Source organism: Lissotriton vulgaris, chromosome 10 (genome assembly GCF_964263255.1).
Source record: "Lissotriton vulgaris chromosome 10, aLisVul1.2, whole genome shotgun sequence".
Classification (NCBI taxonomy): domain Eukaryota; kingdom Metazoa; phylum Chordata; class Amphibia; order Caudata; family Salamandridae; genus Lissotriton; species Lissotriton vulgaris.
In genome coordinates, this window is record NC_141698.1 from 826,471,980 (window position 1) to 826,493,584 (window position 21,605).

Sequence of the window (21,605 nt, forward strand, 5' to 3'; positions counted from 1 at the left end):
AGCTCCTTAAAGATTTTTAAAAAATATAGCTCTCAGAGTTGTATCAGTTTCTGAAAGATGTGTGCTGCGTCCCCAACTCCTGACAGTTTTAAATACTATGTGAACACAAAACTTTGAATGCTAACCATGACTGTACCTTAACTGTATTTTTCAATTAATTTCATGTTTTTTTCAAACAAACATTCTTGCATTTAACCCTAAACATAACTTCATACTAATTGTTGTTGCTCCAGTGATCTTCAGTGAAGTTTGTGTGTTCAATGCAGGTACTGGTTGAAAAACACGCCCTGCAACCAACTCCAGTTGTGAATGACCGAAGGCTTTGTGTAGCCGGGGTTGGTCGTCTGCAGTAGGTTTGTCACAGGCCAGGTCAGGTAAAAGGAAGTCCTCTTGTCATCCAATACTCAGGTGGGGTTGGCTGGCCTCACCTGATTCGATTTGGAGGGAATATAATCAGAAATCCGAAGAAAAAAATGAACTGAAAAAACACGGTTAAAGTAAATTTACGGTTAGAGTTGATTGTAATAATAACAATCCACATTTGTAAAGCGCGAACAATCACCAGTTAAGGGTCTCCAGGCGCTGGGGGCCATCGGGAAGATTAAGCATGCTATTGCCCAGAGTCAGACGGTGCTGGGCTAATTTGCTACTGGCGCCGGGAATCGAACAGTGATCCCCAGCTTCCAGCGTCAATTACCCTGGCCCTGGCGCCACACCCCTCTGTATCCACTGCTGAGCAAATGCCTTGAAATTTGCCGCACAGTTCATCACTGATGCACTTTGTATCCAGTCATAAACAAAAGTACATGCCTCCTGGATATGGTAACCGTGGAAACACTTTTTTCTCGCCTTGATTGACACACTATATCATTTTAAATCTCTTTTCGCTATGAAAGAAATATCTTGGAATGCATCGAAAGTTCTCATTCAGTTTGTACTGAGAATCAAAGTAGGCACGTGTTAGGAGGATGAGTTGCTGGGGGGGGGAACCTTTTCTTTATGACTTTTAGACAGGGCACTGCAGTCAATGTCAAGTGCTTCCAATATCTTTCTGTGCCCACTTTGAAACAGTGAGCGGTAAGTTTGGGAACATGATTTCATCTCCTGCATGATTAAGTAATGTAGAGTGATAGAGCGTGTGTGGGTTAGTACAATACATCTTTATCATCTGTCCTCTGACACCCCATGTGTAATGATATTAAGGCAAATGATCTGTGTGCTTTCATCAGTGCGTGGTACTCCCGCTGACTATTAATGCTGGGCTGTGAGTCATTTTACCTTCTATAAAAAACACATGGGAAAAAGTGAGAAAGCTTGGAAGAAAAAATACCTGCTAAGCTGCACTTTATAAGTTATTTATTCAAAGTTTCCTTTTGAAAATGCCTTTTTAATTCTACGGCCGGCTACAAAGTCATAAACAAAGTGAAGGAAAATGCAACTTAAAAATCCGAGCAACATTACCTTACCCTTTCTTCTCATTCATCTCAGGATAGCATTTTTTTTCTTCAGATTTATCATTTGAATAATATTCTTCGGGAAGAGCAAAATTATAGTTTCTTAGATTGTTCAAAGAACATGAAGGAGTGAAAACTATCAGGTCCTAGAAAAAAAGCACCAAAGACATTAGTTATATATTCACAAGTGCATCCTTTGATCTACGTGTATCATGTTATAAAGTAAGTTTACTTTACCATTCATTGGCACTAAGTTTGACTGGTATCGGTTATCTATAATTTCATTAATTTGTCATTAATTTGGGTGTTTTCATTTTTTTCTGAAAATTGTGTTTAGTTTCATGCCCAGATTCCCAGATGCTACTGTTTTAGAGTGTTCGTATGAAGTATGGCTAGTGACATCTATAGAAGGCTGTAGGAACTCATGTCATATCAAAAATGTGAACAGATGGACTCTGGGTGTTAATGAAGCATTTGTGCTAACTCGTCATTAGATTCCCAGCAGTTGTGGTAGTCTGTTTGTGCAGCGCTTCCTAAGCTGTGCATGGTTGGAGAAGTATTCATTAACCTTAATGAAGGTACGTTCTTATTAGGTGTGGTTGAAGAATCCTGCTGTGCTAGCAGAGTTCGGGGAGCTTTGCTGGCTCTGCGTGGAGAACTGACTTCTGAAAAACTCAGCAGAGTGATGTGGAGTGGAGTTTTTTTCTCTAGCAGCTCGCCAACGGTAAGTTGGTATGTGCCCGCAAGAAAGAAATCACGTGCTAGACTTCCTGCCGGCGAGATTCCTCAAAGAGGGTGGTTTTGGCAGGTTGTGACCACTTGCATTGAGAAGTCTGCCGCTTGTGTTGAGGAGTGATACCAAAGGGGATGATGGACGGAGCATTTGAGCAAATCAAATACTCACCCCCAGTCAACTGATCTGGGTTTAATCCATCATCATTCTTTAGCTCACTCCACCACCCAGATCAGACATAGCTCAATTTGCCACTGGATTCAAGGTAGCCTGGCTGATGATGGCTGATTATCCAGAATCCGGTCCGAGGATGCTTGTTTCTGGTCCAGGGAAGACATGGCTTGGCAGTTCGGGCTTGACTGTTCCCATGAGGCACAAGGTCAGACTGATTTTCATATGTCCATGTCTGAACTGGGGTGGTGGAGTGAGCTAAAGAATGATGATGGATTGAACCCAGAGCAGTTGACTGGGGGTGAGTGTTTGATTTGCTCAAACGCTCCGTCCATCATCCCCTTTGGTATTGCTTCTGTTGAGGAAGCCTCCACTCGAGTAGAATGTCTACTCGAATGGCAGAAAGCAGCAGCGCCCTCTGGCATGACGCCTAATGCAAAACGGCCACCTAGTTTTATTACTCTGCCTCAACATGCTTGTCCTGTGAATATTCTCACTGACTATTGGCTGGTTCTTAATCCCAGTGACGCAGTCTCCTATGGCAGAAACTGGCACTACTCTAGAAACCCTGGCTGTCAGCAAACCTCCCTTGGCTGGCAGAGATACAGCGGGTGATGTGGCCCTCCCTCGCTTCCCTCCCCCAGAGGTGAGTCTAAAGCAAGATAGTCCAAGCGATGGGTCAGAGGCATAACAAAATCTGACACCCCCCCCTGCAAAATATAGAGAGTGGTCCCCACGTGCTCTGGACCCAGTCAGGAGCTCTCAGTGACTGCCCCGGCACAATGCTGGAGGAGGCCCCCTGGACATTGGCCCCGCACCATAGGGGATGCGGGGGTTATTGTTATGCCACGCCTCATATGTTTGTCTGCTCCCAGTGACACCCTCACCATTTCAGAGGAGAGGGTGCTGGTGTGACCACACACCCTGCTTAAACAGCAGTAATCTGCTACTGAGGAACACAAATGGTCGGAAACAAGGAGTGATTCACAGTGAGAACTGATGCCTCAGACCATGCAGCTGGCAGCTCTCTCCACACTGAAGCAATATTGGCAGCTAGATAGACTCAGTCACTGCACCATCTAATGTAGTCACAAATATGTTTCAGAAGACCAATATTGCCCTCCTCAAATGGCCAGCTGCCAATGGTCATGAATCATATATTACAAAACCCAAACGATGAGAGGCAACACATGAGCACAAAGAGTCAATTAGGCATCAGGTCAATTGTCAAAGTCCCTTCCAAATGAAGGATATTTTGAGCTTATTCATGCAAAGGTGCTATAGGTTACACAATAGCCTTACACAGAATAGAAGTGGCTGAGAATTGTGTTGTGTAAGCCACCCTAAATTGTGTGGCCAGATCATCTTCATTCCCAGATGCACCACACTCACTAACTCAATGTTCACCGTGGCAGTGCCATTGGTGGATCTGCCTTCTATCTCAACTAAAATGGGGCTGTAGAAGAGTGATGACTATAATCTTTTAGGGTCCTATTATGACTCCATCGGTTCATCGGTGGCGGTGCAGGCACTGCCGCACCGGCGGTCGGACAGCCCCGTCATGACTTGGGTGGTCTGACTTCATTGGCACCACCGCAATCACCAGGGATCATTGCATAGGTCTTGAGACCCTAAAATGCTTCGCGGGGCTGCTGCAAATGTCATGGCTGTGAGCCAGCAATGAAAAGTGCGGTGGAGAGGAAACAAAGAGGGGGGGGGGTCCAGGACCCACATTGCTTCTGTTCCAGGGGATGCATGCACTAGGGCACATGGTGTGCCACCCTGTCTGCATGCACCCCCACCCACAAAAGCAGCCATTTAAACATGTCTTCCTAACAGCTCCCTAAAGTGATGAAGAGCAGAGTTTTTTTTCTCGCCAACGGTAAGTTAGCGAATACTTGCGAGAAAAAATAACAAGCCAGAGCTCTGATTTCTCATCCTGGAAGGTCGCGGCAGGTCACGACAGCTCACGTTGAGAAACCTGACATTCGCATTGAGGAAGCTGCCACTCGGGTAGAATGTCTACGCGAGTGGCAGAAAGCAACAGCTCCCTCTGGTGCGACACATAGTGCCTTTCATGTTGATTATACAGTGTGGGACAAACTCCTAGCACTATAAATCAACACGAGCAGTGCAATTTATCAGACTTCGTCGCTGGCGGAACGCCGCAGAGCGCAGCAGAATTTTTCTGGCTCTTCTGTGGAGCAAAAGTTCACAAACTTTGCCCGGGTTTAGTGATCACTAGAGGTGTCATCCCTTGCCTGGGCCGCAGCCTGTCGCTGTAGGCCCTCCAGAGTAGGGCACTCTTTCAGGACTTAGCAGACCTCTTTCAGCTTTCCAACCAGTCGGATCAGGTAGGTCTCCCAGGGCAGCAATAACCTCTCCTGTAGGTTCCAGTGCTTCACCTTCAGATTAGACATCCTCCCGGACCATGGGAGTCTCAGAATTAGGTTTTCCATGCCCCCTGCCATTCCTCATTTTGGTTGAAACCTGGGCCATGCTCCAAGGCTCCAGATACTCTTGACTTAACCCTCGATCTGCCATAGACCATGTGGCCAGGCACGCCCACTCAGGCAACAGTAACTTCTCCAGGTGGGACTGGAGCTCCACCTCTTTTCAGATGGTGTGCCCCATATTGTTTCAATGCAGACAATCCACAGGCATGGGTGGACTCACAGTTACACTTAAGGAACCTGAGACCGTCCCCTCTGTATTTAAAGAGAACCAGACCCAATGGGTAGTGACGCTTGTGCTTGTCTAATACCACAACCTGGTGAAATTCTTAGGGATTACCTACTCTGAGGACGCCAGATGACACCTGCCAGATATTTATCCTGCTTTCCATGTCTCCCAGAGCCTCCACATGCTGCCTACTGATGGTGACCCGCGGTCTATACTTGGGAGTGTTGTTAGGCATGTGAGCCTTTGGTACCATCTCCCAATACCAGATGGAGACCTTGCGGTTTAATTTTACACTGTCTTGAATCATGTGCTCATAGTTTCAGTTGTCCAGCATAGTCCACTGTTGCCTAGACGCCAGGATTGCAGTTGATAGTATCTAAAATGCAGCAGCCTAACCTTTGTGACTTTCAATGTGGCCTCTCAACTTATGAGATTCATTTTGTTTCTTAAACCCCCAGATTAAAATGCCTGCCTTTCCAGTGGGAGGATAAGTTTATCATTCAAAAGTGTTCCATGAGAAAGCCATATAGAGGTAATTTGGGTATAGTAATGGATGAGTAATGTACTCATGTGGAACCATACTTGCAAAACAGTTCTTAAGGATTTCCAATAAACCTTTTTAAAGTATACTGGTGCTCCAAATGTATATATGAAGCTATCTTCATCTAAAGCCCTTACCTTTGCACCATACATAAACCCCTTGGTAATGTATCTGATTCTATCAGGAGCATTCTACTATTTGTAAAATCAAAAGCTTAAGTTTACAGTTAAAAATCAGTGACAGGCCTCCTTTTTTAACTTCCTTCAACGTTTTTGCCAAGAGAGTCATGCACACATTTTAATGCTAACCATGCCCCGTATTTTAGGAATACTAGTTTGTTAGAAAATGTCTCCCTGAAGGGCCACCCCTAACGGTTTGCCTTCCTCGTCCTCTTTTTCTGACCTTGTTCATGTTCTCTTTAGGACTCTGAGCACTTTACCACAACGAACCAGTGCAAAAGTGTATGTCATTCTCCCCTAAACATGGTTTTATTGACTTATCCACAGGTGGTATATTTACTTTATCTGTAAGTCCCTTGTAGAGTGCACTACCTGAGTCCAGGGCCTGTAAATTAAATGTTTCTAGTGGGCCTGCAGCACTGATTGTTCCACTCACAAAAGTAGCCGTTTAAACATGTCTCAGGACTGCATCCGCAGAGCCTGTGTATGCCGTTGCCATGTTGCCTTGACATTTAAATCCCCTTGCACAGACTTAAAATCCCCTTTTATAACATATAAGGCACCCCTTGGGTAGGCACTAGGGAGCCCATATGGCAAGGTGCTATGTAAGTAAAAGGTAGGACATGTGTTTTTTTCATGTCATGCTAGCGGAAAACACCTACATTCATTTTTATCCACTGTGAAATCTTTGCCTCTCGTAGGCTAACCTTGGGATTTCCTTATTACACTTTCAAGCTGCAATTTATAATTTAGAAGGAGTAGCACTGCTTTGTTTAATATAATTGGAATGGTAATGATAAATCCTCTATGCAGAAAAGTTGGATTTAACATTACTATTTGAGGAACGCCACTTTTAGAAAGATGCAAATAACTATAACAACATTGGATGGTTTAAATTCAAACCTTTTGAACTGAAGGAACAGCTAATTAATAAACTGGACCTATATTTTCATATCACAATACCTTAGATAAGTTTAATGCTTTTCAAACATGTCTTCATAGGAAAAACACCTCTTCAACACAAATCCAATCTATGCAATAAACCGATGACAGCAAAATCATGTACAAATGAGTGATAGTGATTTAGCATGGTGCTATTAACATAGAAAATGAAAATGACCATAAGTAATATATAAAAACACATCAATTATTCAGACCAGTGCAATGTTTTTTTAACCTAAGGATTATATAGTGGCAGCCAACCGGGTTCCAAAACATCGACTATGGGTGGGTTAGTAGGTATGCATCTTGCTTCCACTTTAATTATGGATGTAATATACATGGAATTCCCAATGGCTGTGGCCTAAGCGTTTCGAACCACTAGTGTCTATGGGTTCTCTTTAAGGCTTTGGGCTGGTATATCTAAAAAAAGAGAATGCGTATAACATGTTTGTGAGAAAAATTAAATTTCTCTGCTCTTAATTAACACTCTGTAAGCGTGCAGCCTATTCACAATACATGCCTGCGGTGGGTGACAGCTGGACCTTTTGCTTTCTCTCTGAACAGCCAAACACAAAGAAAGGTTAGGTGTGACTGAGTGGCCATCTTCATCCTGATGGGTAACCCTTGGAAAGAGGAGCAGGCATACCTGAATGGGCAGTGTCCAGTCCCCACACAAATGGCTGAATAGCCCCCGTAGTGAGTCTGAAGTCAGGCCTGGGTAGGGTGGAACTCAGTGCACTTCAAAGCTCCTCTTTGACTTCACCTCCACTTCAAAGGCACAACTGGATGTGAGTACTGAGTCTCTGGCCCCATCAAATCAGACACTTTTGGACTTGTAGAAGAAACTCTGCCAGGTAGAAGGACTGCTGTGCTACTACACGGGCTGCCACAATGCTGGACTGCTGCTCTAGAAGAACTGCTTTTCGGCTGTGCTACCCTGGTGCTTGCTGCCTTCTGCCCCTGCTGATGAAGAACTGAACTCATACTTGAACCCAGAGGGATCTCTAAGGATATGCTGGCTTTAATCCTGTTTTGAGACTCAGGGATATCAAAATCTCTTCTCCTGTGCCTGGTCCATTGGAAGTAGATCCAGTTGCTTGCTCCAGTGAAACCAATGCATCCTCTTCTGCGTGAAGCAGAATGATGCATCGCTGATGTTCCAGAAACACAACTGGCACATCACACTTGGAACCAGTGCATCACTGCCGCTGCAGCGAGAGATGATCAATGTATCTCCTCAACTGGCCATTGGCCTCTGAACCAACACATCCTACCTTTGGCGTGTTGTCTATGGAACCAGTGCATCACCATTTTTATATGGATAAAATTGATGGATCACCTCAACTACTGAATTGACACCAACACTTCACCCGTCTGCACCCCGTATCTCGCTGTTGGGATCAATGTAAAGTTACTTTGTTCAGCTGGCCTTGCATGGATCCTGTATCCAGCCCACGCTCTATCACAGTCAGCCTGAACCTTAACTTTGCCCCAATCCAGCGTGACCACTTAACCCTCAATAGACAATTATTGCTAGCAAGGGCTATTGACCCTTTCATCTTTTGAAATGTATATCTCGACTTCTACTCATTGGAATTTTGTCATTGTAGGCTTGTATTATTTACAAAATTCTAATCTATGTTTCTAAACTTTTGTGTGCAGTGTCTTGTGAGTTAAAGATAACAGGACCCTTTTGGTTCCTGACAGACTCAATGAAACAGTGATGTAGGTGTTTGGGTGTGGATGATAGAATTCATGTTGTAGAATGTTCAGTTAATGGTTACATGCCAAGGAATAATTACATGTAAGACCAAGCTCCATGTGTATTGTGATCATTTGCATGTGCCCAGGCTGGGGAGGACAGGGCAACTGGCAACAAGATAGGGGATTACTTAAACCCTGTGACCCAGAGAACTAAGAGTGGTCTCCCATAGAGTTTGCCATGGTCCAGCAAACTTCTTGTGCGTGCCATGTGTAGAAGTGGAAATCGACGTTTGGTGTATGTGGGTCAAAGGCACAACTCCATCTAGTGCAATACCTGTAAAGAAAGTAAAGGCCTTACAGAAAATTTGCTGGTAAAGTCGAAACAATGTAAAATTTGCTGGTAAAGTCGAAACATGAGGTACTTCACCACAATGTGACACAGAGGCAAAAGTCATTTAGAACATTATTGCTAAAGGCAGCAACAACCAGGTAGAGAGAAGCTCTGAAAGCAGCCACAGTCAAGTTCAAGAAAGCACCAGCTGAGAAAATAGTTGGATACAGAAGAAATGCTAAAAGCAACAGAAACCAGGTCCCATGCAAAGAAGTGAAAGTGGGGAACATCCTGTGCAAGATACAAACCAATGCTCCCCACCAAAGAAGACGGCTCCTACCAACAAGAGAGAGAGCACACGACAACCCAAATGTTAGCACATGGCTAGTGCTTAACAAAGGTGCCAGTCCAAGTAGAAAGCATCAGAAGATGCTGCAGGAGCAGGCTCCGCTCTTGACAGCAGAAAGTTCCACAGGTTATGATGCTACAGCATTCCTAAAACCACTACTTCCCTTTGATACTGACAAATAGTAGAATATTGGTGATAGATGGACTGCCTGGATCGAATCCTTCAATGATTTCACTGACCCTCTGGAAGAAGCAAATAACAAAAAATATCTAAAGCATTTGGTGGGTGAAAGAGTTAAAGAAGTGACAAGGAAAATACCACAAAGTGATGAAGTGACCTACCGTCAACTCAAGGAGGTATTAAACACCGTGTTCAATCCAATGTCAAATGTCGACTATGAAAGGTACATTTTCAGTCAGAAAAGGCAGAAAGGTGGTGAAAAGATAGATGAGTTTTTGGAAAGGCTTGATTCACTCATCGAGCACTGCAAGATCAATGAGGTCAACAATGAAGAGGCCATGCATCTCTGATCAATAGATGGTTGACTCTACAATTCCTTCAGATGACGAATGCTGAAAGAGTCACTCAGCTTAGAGCAAGAACTCATGGCCACAGGAGTGGAAAAAAGAGCTTACAGACATGCAACCAACAAGGAGGCCAGAACGGCCCAAAATAAGTCAGAGCTGAATGTGAAAAGCAAGTTAGAAGGAAGAAGACCATTAAGTAATTGTTGTAAGGATCCACGGGAGACACGGAGGCTGTTCTTGGTAAAAGCTTTATTCATAAGCTAGAGCATAGAAGAAACCCGACTAACAGCGTCAGGACACAAACTGCATCTAACGGCTTTCAGCGAACTCTCGAGCCCTGGCAACAGAAAGGCAGACACGAGCTCAGCGCGTGAGCCACAAACTCGAGCACAAGATGAATATAACACACCTCCTTTCCTTTGGCAGAGAAACAATAAAGTTAAACATAACAAAAGCACAAAGTAAAGAAGTACATCATCAAAATTATAATGTTGTGACAACAATAGTTAATAACCCACTCCATTCCTAAACATTTACACAAAAATCTTTTAGATAAGCAGGAGAAATTCTCTTACGAACTGGTTTCTGCTCTTTATGCACAACCACATTCTTGACGCTTGGCTGTAACCAATCTAAATTCTGTCGGCAATCTTTCTTTTGATAAAGAGCAACCCTACGGAGATTCCAAGTTTGCCCATTTTGTAGCCTAACATAGTTGTCACTCACTGATCTAACCTGAAAAGGCCCTCTACATTTATTGAACATTCTTTGATTACCACCAGGCTTCACCTTAACCATGTCACCTACAGATATGTTGATTTTGCTGCATTTACCCATGACCTGATGCAACTCCACAGTTGGCTTCTGCAGCCAAGTAGGAACTAACTTAGTTACTGCTGATCTCCCCCTCATAAGTTCAAATGGTGTCTTCGTCATGTTCTGATGTAAAGTGGTTCGATACGCCCAAAGCATCTCCTTAATTTCCCTTTGTACAGAATGATTAGAAGCCAAAGCAAGTTGCATAGTGCCCTTGACTAACCTGTTCACCCTCTCACACAGGCCATTGCTTTGTGGGTTGTATAGTGAAGTGTGCAAATGTTTCAATCCTACATGATCAAAGTATTCCTCCATCTCCTTAGAGGTTAGCTGAGTGCTATTGTCAGACAGAAGCACCGAAGGAATGCCTTCTCGCCTAAAAATCTCATTAAGTACCTTAATGGTAGCCTGTGAACTAATGTTCCTCAAAAAGGCGACTTCCACCCACCTTGAAGCCGAATCCACCAAAACCATGGCAAACTTTTCGCTGTCCTGTAGCTCATGAAAGGGACCAATAAAGTTAATGCAAATCTTTTTCCACACACCATCCTCAGACACCACCCAACCAAGCGAATGACTACCTGCACCCACCTGTAGTCTTTTTTCTGACTCCCTGCAAAGCTCACATTGCTCCACCCAAGACTTAACCAAAGTATCATTCTTAATCAAATCAAATGCATTTTTCTGTTCACTCCCCCTAACAAAGCCCTTCCCCTTCCTCAAAATATTCCTTAGAGGCTCGACCTTTCCTGCGAAATTTCTCACAAACTTTGCATAGTATTCAGCCATGCCCATGAATGACCTTAACTTGTCTTTGTCATTTGGCTCAGACACATTGCATATAGCACTAACCAAATCTTGCTTTGGTTGAATGCCACTCCCACTAACATGGTATCCCAGATAGTCTACCTCTTTCACAGCAAAGATGCATTTCTCTTTTCTTAATGTTAAACCAGCTCTTGTAATGCATGTCAGAACTTTATCCAAAATTAAATTGTGATCATTTGAATCCAAGCCATATATTAAAATGTCATCCAGGAAGAATACAACACGTTCAATTACTTTCAAGACATCTGTAATTATTCTTTGAAAAGCACTTGCTGCAGAGCATAATCCAAAAGGAAGTCTTTTGAATTGGTAGGTACCCTCAGGAGTGATGAATGACGTATATTCCTTCGAATTAGGATGAAGCTTAATTTGATGCTAGGCACTCCGTTAGTCGAACTTTGAAAACACCTTACCACCCCCCAGGCTTGACACAATTTCGTTAATGTTTGGAAGCGGGAAACTGTCCATAATTACTGCTTTATTTAAACTTCTCATGTCCACACAGAAACGCAAAGATTTATTCGGTTTCTGTGTGATCACCACCGGATTTAACCATTGTGTTGCTTCAACTGGCTCAATTATATCATCATCCAATAATTGCTTAATGATTTTCCTTACTTCCTCCCTAGCAGACAAAGGTATTTTGCGTGCCACATGCTTTATTGGTTTAAAACACTTCCTAGTTTTATTGATATGTTGATAACCAACAGCCGCCCCCAACTTTTCACTGAACACTCCTGAATGTTTACTCAAAATGCTTTCCAAATCTTTTGTCTCATTACACACTTTATCATCAGTAACACACAATACCGGTGGGTCAGCCCTTGGGTCCAGTCTGATGTTTAAATCGTATTGGTGTAACCACCCTAATATTGCTGGTCCATGAGGGTAAACATAAATTTTGCCCTGTGTGACCCTCCCCTTGAAGGTAATGCATGCCTCAAAGAAACCAAGTACCCCAATGTTCACATCCTGATACCCTTTCAAGATTACATCTGAAGCAACTAACTCAGCCTTTGCACAAGATGTTTCATATAGCGACTTTGGAATTATAGTATATAGGGAACCTGTGTCTACCATAAGTGTCAGAATTCCTCCATTTACACCGAAATCAGCTTTTGGTCTTGTTAAAACAACATTCTCAACTTTATAGATGTCTCCTTCCGACATAATCATTATGACCTCTGCTTCATCCTCATTTCCCTCACACTCTACCATGGCAACCTTTTTAAAAGTACCAGTTCTGCACATACAGGCAAAGTGTCCCCTTTTTCCACATTTCAAGCAATCTCTGGTTAAGGCTGCACAATTCTTTGAATCAGCTAAGTGGAAAGGACTACCACATCTATTGCACGCACGTGCATTTTGCTTGTACTTGTTTTGTATAGCCGGCTTATTGTACGAAGTGGTTGCTTTGCTTCCTTTATCAGCTGGCCCTTGTTTTGCATTTATGGAATTAACAGACTCATAAGTTTCACTCTGTAAGGTGGCAATATCTTGGTTACCCGCTTGTTGGATTGTTTTTAATTCTTTCATACATCTATCGCTCTCTTCCACCACCTTAGCGATAGTGATAGCTTCTGTTAAGCTTGGGTTTCTCACAGCCCATAACTTTTCTGGTATTTTTTTACTAAAACATTGCACAATCAACTGGTCTCTAATCATTTCTTCTTGTATGTTGCCAAACTGACACTTTACAAGCAACTCTCTCAATCTTGAGACAAACTCATCTATAGTCTCATTTTGTTTCTGGGGTGCAGTATAAAATGTGTGTCTTCGCATAACTACGTTCTCTTGTTTTGCAAATCTAGTATACAATCTAAACAGTGCATTTTTATATACATTATCAATGTCAACCAGTGGATTTGGTAAATATTTATAAACTCCTTGTCCCTCTTTTCCTAAGGCTCCTAACAACAATGCCTTCTTTCTAACTGCAGAAAATTTCGTTCCATCTAAGGCCACAATGTAATTTTCGAACGCTTCACACCAGTCATCCCATTCCATGGAAGGTTCCCCGGGAATGCTAAAAAATGAGTTGGAGCTTGAATTGAATTGCTCACATTCATTTTCAGCATGAAATATCCCCACAATTTAGATATTAGGGATCAATATTAGTTATCACCAACCAACTCATGTGACATATTGTACTCTTATATTAATGTGAGTGTATCACAGTCATTGAAAATGTGACACTTTCGAAGTTTCCAACGATAATGTGTGTGTGCCACAGTTGATGATGTGACACACTCGAGCCTTTCACACAGAATGTGTGTGTGTCACAGCTGTTAATACCGTTCCACAGGATTAAATTACCAAGGACTTCCTCCTTTTTTAAAAAGGTAAAATAGTTTTCTTCTTTACAGAGGGTTTTAAATTCCCAGTGTGTAACCTTACTGAGCCAGAAATGCTTGTTTTCGCTGCACGTTAAGAACTGGGCCCATAGACAGTGTATTGCCCGTTTAAGCGAAATTGCCCCTTTAAATTTTCTAGTGAGGTTGCTCTTGCTTTGTTAATGAGCATGCACGAAGTTACTCTGGCTCATTTCCAGTTCCATTGGTGTCAGCGTTAAGTCTCCCCAGGGAGTTTTCCTTTTCCTTCTTGTATAATTTATGTATAAATTATGTCTACCGCACGTACCTCTTTCTCGAAATTTTAACAACAATGCGGCTTACTATACTGCTGTCCTGCGCTGGGAGTAGATCGTTTTTCGCTGATCACTCGCTCTAATCGCCGTCGGGTTTCCTCTTCACTTCTGTTCGTCCCCGTCATCAAGCGGCGCCATAAAATGTACTCTCGAGCCCTGGCAACAGAAAGGCAGACACGAGCTCAGGGCGCGAGCCACAGACTCGAGCACAAGATGAATATAACAGTATTGTATCCAAAAAAAAGTTGTGTTTCTGATGTGGATTTTCCTTTCCACATAAAGCTAAATGTCCCACCATTAGGCAGATATGCAAAGGGTGCAGAAAAGAAAACCATTTTGTAACAATTTGCAAAGCGAGGAAAAGATCAAGTGCATCATGCCGAGAAAACGAAATTGAGGGAAGATCAAGTGTGTCACATCGAGAAAACAAAAAGGATGCAAGAAAGTTCCAGAGACGTTCCAACCACTCCCACAAGGCCACGCAGCAGCATCAGTTGAGGCAGTAGATAGTGAACAACGTTGATTAGTGTCGAATTCCTTGTCGAAAAGTTTTTCACTGCCATTTTCACGTGACAGTGAGGAAAATGGATGTGTGGTGTTAATGTTAATCATTGGAAGCTGTGCGCTGTTGATTACATTTTTGCAAGGAAGAATGCAGGTCGAAGCTAAGCCGACAAGTGAAAGTGCAAAAATCATTTGGGCACTGTCCCAAAATCACAGTGAAGGGGAATCGGTACTCCATACCATTTATCATAGACATTGGGGCGTTGATAAGCATTATGCCAACGGTAAAGTACTATGAACTGTCTCCTGTGCCCTGTTAATCCTGTCAGAAACCAAAGTGTATATGTTTGCTAGTTTGATACTACTACAAAGTCAAAGTTAATTTATAGCAACTGTGAAGCATAAAAAGCTGAAAGTACAAGCACCAATTCATGTCCTGCAAGGCCCTTCATCAGGTACATGGTTACTCAGTTTCAGGCCGGCTGCTGATATGGGGCTGATTTCTGTAAACTACAATGTCAATGTCTATCATGAGATATTGAATCAGTTTCCATCCTTGGTTTGTGGACTAGGAAGATTTAAGACCTTAAAAGTGCAACTTCACATAAATGAGGACATCCATCCTGTTCCTTAACGACATTATCAAATTGCATTTTATTTACAAGAGACTATTAGGAAAGAAATTGAGACACTATTAAAGCACAACATCATTTGGCGGTCCTCTAATCCGGCGCCATGGGTATCACCCATAGGGGTAGTGCCAAAGAAAGATACTGAATGACTTTTGAACATCTGTATTGATATACATCAAGTGAACGAGGCGATTGAAAGAGAAAGGCATCCAGATCCACACATTGCTGCCATGATTATGCAGCTGAATCGAGCTAAAGTGTATTCCCGCCTTGATTTAAACAAAGTATATCACCAACTCGAACTGACAGAAAATATGCAGGTACATTAGTACCTTCGTGACTCATGTTGATTTATTTAAATAAAAAAGGCTACGTTTTGGAGTGTCATAAGCTGCAGAACTCTTTCAGTATGTCATTTGTCGTATAATACAACCAGTCATAAATGTTTTCAATTACAGTGATAACATACTATTTTTGGGGGCCACACGAAAAGGATATGATAAATCTCTTGAAACAAGTGTGTTCTATCCTTGCCAATGCAGGTCTTACTTTCAATGCAGAAAAGTGTGAGTTTCACAAAACCAAACTCAATTTCTTTGGTCATATCTTTTCTGATTGGGGAATGACTCCGGGCCCAAATAAAAGAATAAGCTTTGTCATTCACTTTTCCCACCACAAGATGCAACTATGCTGTGATCCTTCTTTGGTATGGCTAGTTACTGTTCAAGGTATATGCATTGCTTTCGTGAAAGTGAGTGCCCCATTGAAAGTTTTAACTAAACGAAAGCTTCCATTTCGATAGTCACGTAAATGTGAACAAAGTGTCAAGAAAATCAAATATGCAGTTGAGAACGCCACTGAAATGGTATACTTTGATCTGAAATTGCAGACAGAGGTTGTTACTGATACAAGTCCAGTGGGTTTGGGTGCCATGACTGCAATCCTTGCCCAGCACACTTGACATCCCAAGTCCCAAGATACATTTTGGCGTATGCTAGCCTAAGTTTGTCATTGACGGAAAGTGCCTATTCAGAACCTGAAAAAGTAGCCTCTCTGCGGTGTGGGCTTGTGAGCATTTTCATGTCTTTCTATATGGAAACATTTCACAGTTGTCACTAAGCAATGCTCACCATTTTTGGAAATCCTAAAGCCAAGATGCCCCCTTGTATTAGGAGGTGGAAGTTGCAATGGCAGGAGTATGATGAAACCTGTCTCTTAGTCCTTCTTGACCTATCATCCGCATTTGACACCGTAAACCATCATATCTCGAAAATAGGATGGGCTTATCAGGAACAGTCTTGAAATGCTTCTATTCCTTCCTAGAGAACAGATTGCAAAGACTCCTAGGGAACAATGAGCTATCCCTTCCATCTCCAATTCAGATTGGGGTTCCACAAGGATCAACTCCATCGCCGTCACTATTTAACCTGTACACTGAACCATTAACAGATGTATTACAATAGGCCAACATTTCCTTCCACATGTATGCAGATGACACCCAACTGTATATGGAGCTTACATCACCAGAAGAGATCGTCACAATGAACCAAGCACTACTGAGAACCGTTGAATTGCTAGGTGACAATCATCTTAAGCTCAATTCAAAATAAAACAAATTCCTCTTGATCTCCCCTCCTAAAAGCGCAGCCAAGATTAAGGACTGGACAAAGATTATCACTGTGCTAAACGGTTCCCCGATTCTAGTAGACGCAAACAAATCTCTAGGAATCACTCTGGATAAATAACTAAACATGCATACCCACATCAACACAATGGCAAAAAACACTTGTTTCCATCTGAGCTACCTCAAAGAATTTAAGCCGTTCATCAAATCAGATGATCTCAAAATGGCAGTCGAGGCACTGGTCATATCAAGAACTGAGTACAGATGCAAGACCCTTTCAGGGCTTCCTAAGATCTCTACAGCCCCCCTAAAAGCATGTCTCAATACTGCAGGCAGACTTATAACGGGATCATAAAAAATGTACCACATATCTCCACATCTGAAAGCACTCAACTGCTGTACTAGGCAAGAATACGGTTCAAGATTGCATGTATCACACACAATGCAATACACCACCAAACTCCATGTTACCTGGACCAGAAAATCACGTTACCGGGTGGCAGTAGACACTCCAGGGGATCTAAATATTTTTTGCTAAAACCAGCATTCTTCCATAAAAAGAGATCATATGATAGAACGTTCACTGGAGCAGCACCAAGGATCTGGAATATTAGGAGAATCACGCATGGTCCACAATTAAAAAAGGAGACTAAGGCCTTTCTGGTGGGTAAAATTCTCCCATAACTAACAGCAGGCAGACAATCGGTCAATACACTACAGTCTGCTGTTCTAGTAGACCTCTGGAAGGTATAAGGCAGTTACTCCCATTGTCCATCTACAGGGATGTTGTCTACAGTCAAGGAACTCGATCAATATATATTTGTTTGAAATTAGCAATAATATAACAATCGTAGACAGCTAGGATATCAGGAATGGACCTACTCTGGATCAGAAGAATATTTTTGGTTTTACTTTTACTTAATGATTTCCTTATTCTTCAATATGCTGCAGGTTGGACTTGGGTTAGCATCTGCCAATACTATGAAACACGTTTTTATGCCTGTGGTTAAAGAAAAGAATACCCTCTGATTGTAAAGGGGGTTGATGTAAAGTGCATTGACATTCAATTCTTGGGTCTTGTTCGCGGTATAGAAAACAATGAATAAATAAAATAAATAAATATGAATATAAGATTGTGCATCATCCAGGAAAAGATCAAAACCCTGCTGACTAATTCTCAGGTGTACCAGAAAAGTGTCATGGAACTACTTCTGAAGAAGCTGAGGCTTATGTTAACTTCATCCTGAAATCTAGTATCCCTGTTACCATGTCGGCATAACTAATCATTGCTTTAACGAGCACTGACAGAGATTTGCTAATACTCAAAGACATTATTACACATCAGTGGTGCTGAAAACAAATCGACTTCTTCATAATGGTAATGACCTTTATTACCAGAAATTTGAAAATGTGCAGGAAAGACTTTCAGGTACCCCAGAAGGCATCATCTTACGAGGGTCGAGAATTGTCATACCCAAGGGTCTGAAACAACAAGGTATTGAACTGGCCCATTAGGGGACATTGGAGAGTTGTTGTTACTAAACAAGCTCTATGGGACCGAGTGTGGTTCCTTCATCCTGATGGAAGAGTTGAAAAAGAGTTAAGGGCAAGTCAATTGTGCAGCTGCTTGTCATCCAAAAAAACCTTCATACGTTAAACATGCCTAATCTTCCAAAGCATGTATAGGAGAATATTACAATTGATTTCTTTGGACCCCTTGACAAAAGACAAAATCTAGTAGTAATTGCTGATAAGCATGGGTGGAAAATCCGTTCCGCTCGCGGATTTCGCGGATTTTCAGTAAATTCGCAATCCGCGAGATTCGCGAATTTCCCGCAAAATCCGCGAACGGAACGGATTGGGTCAAAAGTTCAAGCTGACTTTTGTAACTCTTTTAGAATGGCGCCGCAAGCTGCCAGAGCCATTCTAAAATAGTTACAAAAGTCAGCTTCAAGAGGAAGCTCTAATAGATAAAGTAAAACAGGTGCTGCTCAAATTCAGTTACACAATCATTAATCACGCCAAACCTGGGGTGATTAATGATTGTGTAACTTAATTTGACCTTCAACTGGAGCACCTGCTTTACTTTATCTATTAGTGCTTCCTGTTGAAGCTATTTCTAGCTATTTTAGAATGGTGCTGGCAGCTTGCCGGCGCCATTCTAAGTGGGGCTGAGGGCAGAAGGGCACAAAAGTGGGACAGAGGGCAGAAGGGGACAAAAAATGAGTGGGGCAGAGGGCAGAAATGCACAGAAACGAGTGGTACCGAGGGCAGATGGGCATAAAACAAAAGAGGGTGGCAGTGATTAAGCAGGCAAAAAAAAAAAACGCGAAATTGCAAAGCGCCACGCAACACCTGCGAACACGCAAAGCGCCTCGCGAACACCCGTGAACACGCAAAACTAAAAAAATCTGTGCAAATTCGCGAATTTTGCAGATTGCCAATTCGCAAATCCTCAAATTTGCAAATTGACAATTCGCAAAATTTGCCCATGCTTAATTGCTGATGAAGAATCCAGTTTTCCCCTTGTGGAAGATCTGTCATCAACTACTCATGAAATAGTCATTGAGAGATTAGAAAGTATTTATGCAACCTGGGGTGTTCCTTTGATTTGAAACCAGACAATGGCCCACCTTTCAGTAGTCAAGAATTGAAAGATTTTCTCTCTCATCTAAGATGCATTGTTCATAGTCCACATTTGGCATTGGGTTAAACTTGAGATTCAACACTTCTTTAATCTGACGATATGCAAACTCTTTGTCAGTTTGCGCCATTTTCTTTCTGACTTTTTTTACAACATCACCAGCAAGATTTGGGAGATACTCGATAATCTTTTTGTTATCAGTCTTTTCAAGTGCATCAATAAAATCATCAAATGTCTCTATTCAAGCAGTTCATCTATCACCAGTATTTTCCTTTTGGCAGTATCGAACAGTGGTGGGTGTTTCAGGAAAGTGGCATGTTGTAACCATTTCTGATAGTGGTTGATACTGAGGGTGAAGCTCTCTCCGGCTCTCTTGGCTGTTCATCTTAAATTAGTTTGTGTGAGCCATCGCTAAGGTTTTGAGATGTGCTGGCCTCTGGATCATTCATGGCAACTTGTAAAAAGACAACCTCGGTCTTTGTCTCCACTGGCAAAACGGCATTTCATTATTCCAAAGACTTTATGATTCTTTTGTGATGTTGTGCTGTTGAACAGAACCCCTGTGTTTGGTCTGGGTTGTGGCGCCTGGCACTGAGGTTGTCCTGGCTCACTTTACTCAGGTTTGGGTAAGTAAATAACTGTTTTATCCTTTGACGTCTCTTTCTGAGCACTTTGTCTTCACCACTTTTTAATTGTAATGATATCTTGTAACTTGTAATTATGAATTGCTGGTCTTTGAAAACCTGGTTTTAACCGCCTTTAGCATTAATGCTCCGGATTATGTATGACTGACTGCATATTGTGTAGAAGCACAGTACATTAATGTACAGTCTGACCGGCAGGTTCTTTGTCAAAATACGTATTTTTCTTTGCAATGCTTTAGTTGTTTTCAACTTCTTTACAGAGATTAGAGTTGCGCTTTGACTCCACATGTGTTGAATATCAATCCGTACTTAAACTGCAACTCACGTGGCATGCAGGAGCAGTTTGCTCGGACCATGGCAAACTCTCTGGGAGAGCACTGTCAATCTTCGGGTTACTTATCTCCTATGTCGTTGCCAGATGGTGCGCCTTCCCCAGCCAAGGTACACGCCAATGACTACGCACCCACAGAGCTTAGTTTTACATGTCTTTATTGGGCTGCGAGTAACTGCATACTCAACATTCTAAACCAGCCTTCAATGCATTCTTCTCTAACACTTATGTCACAGTTCTACGGATTCTCTGAGGATCCAAAATGGTTCCAATATGTTTAAATCACAAGACACTGCATTCTCTAGTTCCAATTGTCATCCGGCTGTCATCCTATCAAAACCGTACCTTATTACAAATGAAATTTTACTGTGTGCGTGAGCACTTTTGTCACCAACGCATTGCCTAAAATGTGTTGTTTGAGAATGTAGGTCTGAGAATTGACCAATATTTTCCTGTTTTTACAATTTGTATTGAGTTTGAAAGGGTCTCTATGTACACCTCAAGCCATATGTATGTACCTTTTTTAAAGTCGCAAACAACCTTTTTTCACAGAATCGGGCTGTTTTTGTAGCAAACCCTATTTCTGATTCTGTAACCTATTACCGAATTGCAAATAGGGTTTGCGATTCATTGTTAGGAAGGGGCATGTTTAGGATGTCCCTTCCTAATACCAAATTGCAGCAAAATGGAAGAATGTTTTGCAACCGTAATGCGGTCGCAATACAATTGCATTTTACCACCAACTTTGGTGGTAACCCTTTGCAAATGGGAAGGCGTCCCCAAGGGACTCCTTCTCCTTTGTGAATGGTAGTTTTTTTAAGAGCAGGCAGTGGTCCCATTGCCTGCTCTTAAAAAATAAAAAGATTTTTTTAATTTTTGTTTTTTAAACACATCCCATTTTCCTTCAAGGAAAAAGGGCTTCAGTTTGAAGAAAATGATTGCTTTATGTAAAAGTAATCATGAACATGGGGGTCTGCTGACCCCAGCAGGCCACCTTCCCCGTGATTTTAGCTATTCCTAATGGGTCACAAATTGCGACCTACCTCATTATTATTCATGAGGTACGTCAATTTGCGACCCCGTAGGAATCTCTAAATGAAACCCATGGAGTTTCATAGATTAGGAATAGCTATTACCTAATTGTGATGCGTAGAAAATCACAATTAGGTAATCGCTATTCCTGATATTGATACATGGGGCCCTTTGAATTTAAGTTTCCCTAGTATTGTTGATACTGCCTTTCATAATAGCCACCTGCAAGATCTTTATCAGAAACACTGCCAAATCCTTTCCTTCTGTCCCCTCAAGTTTGTTTAAAAGTC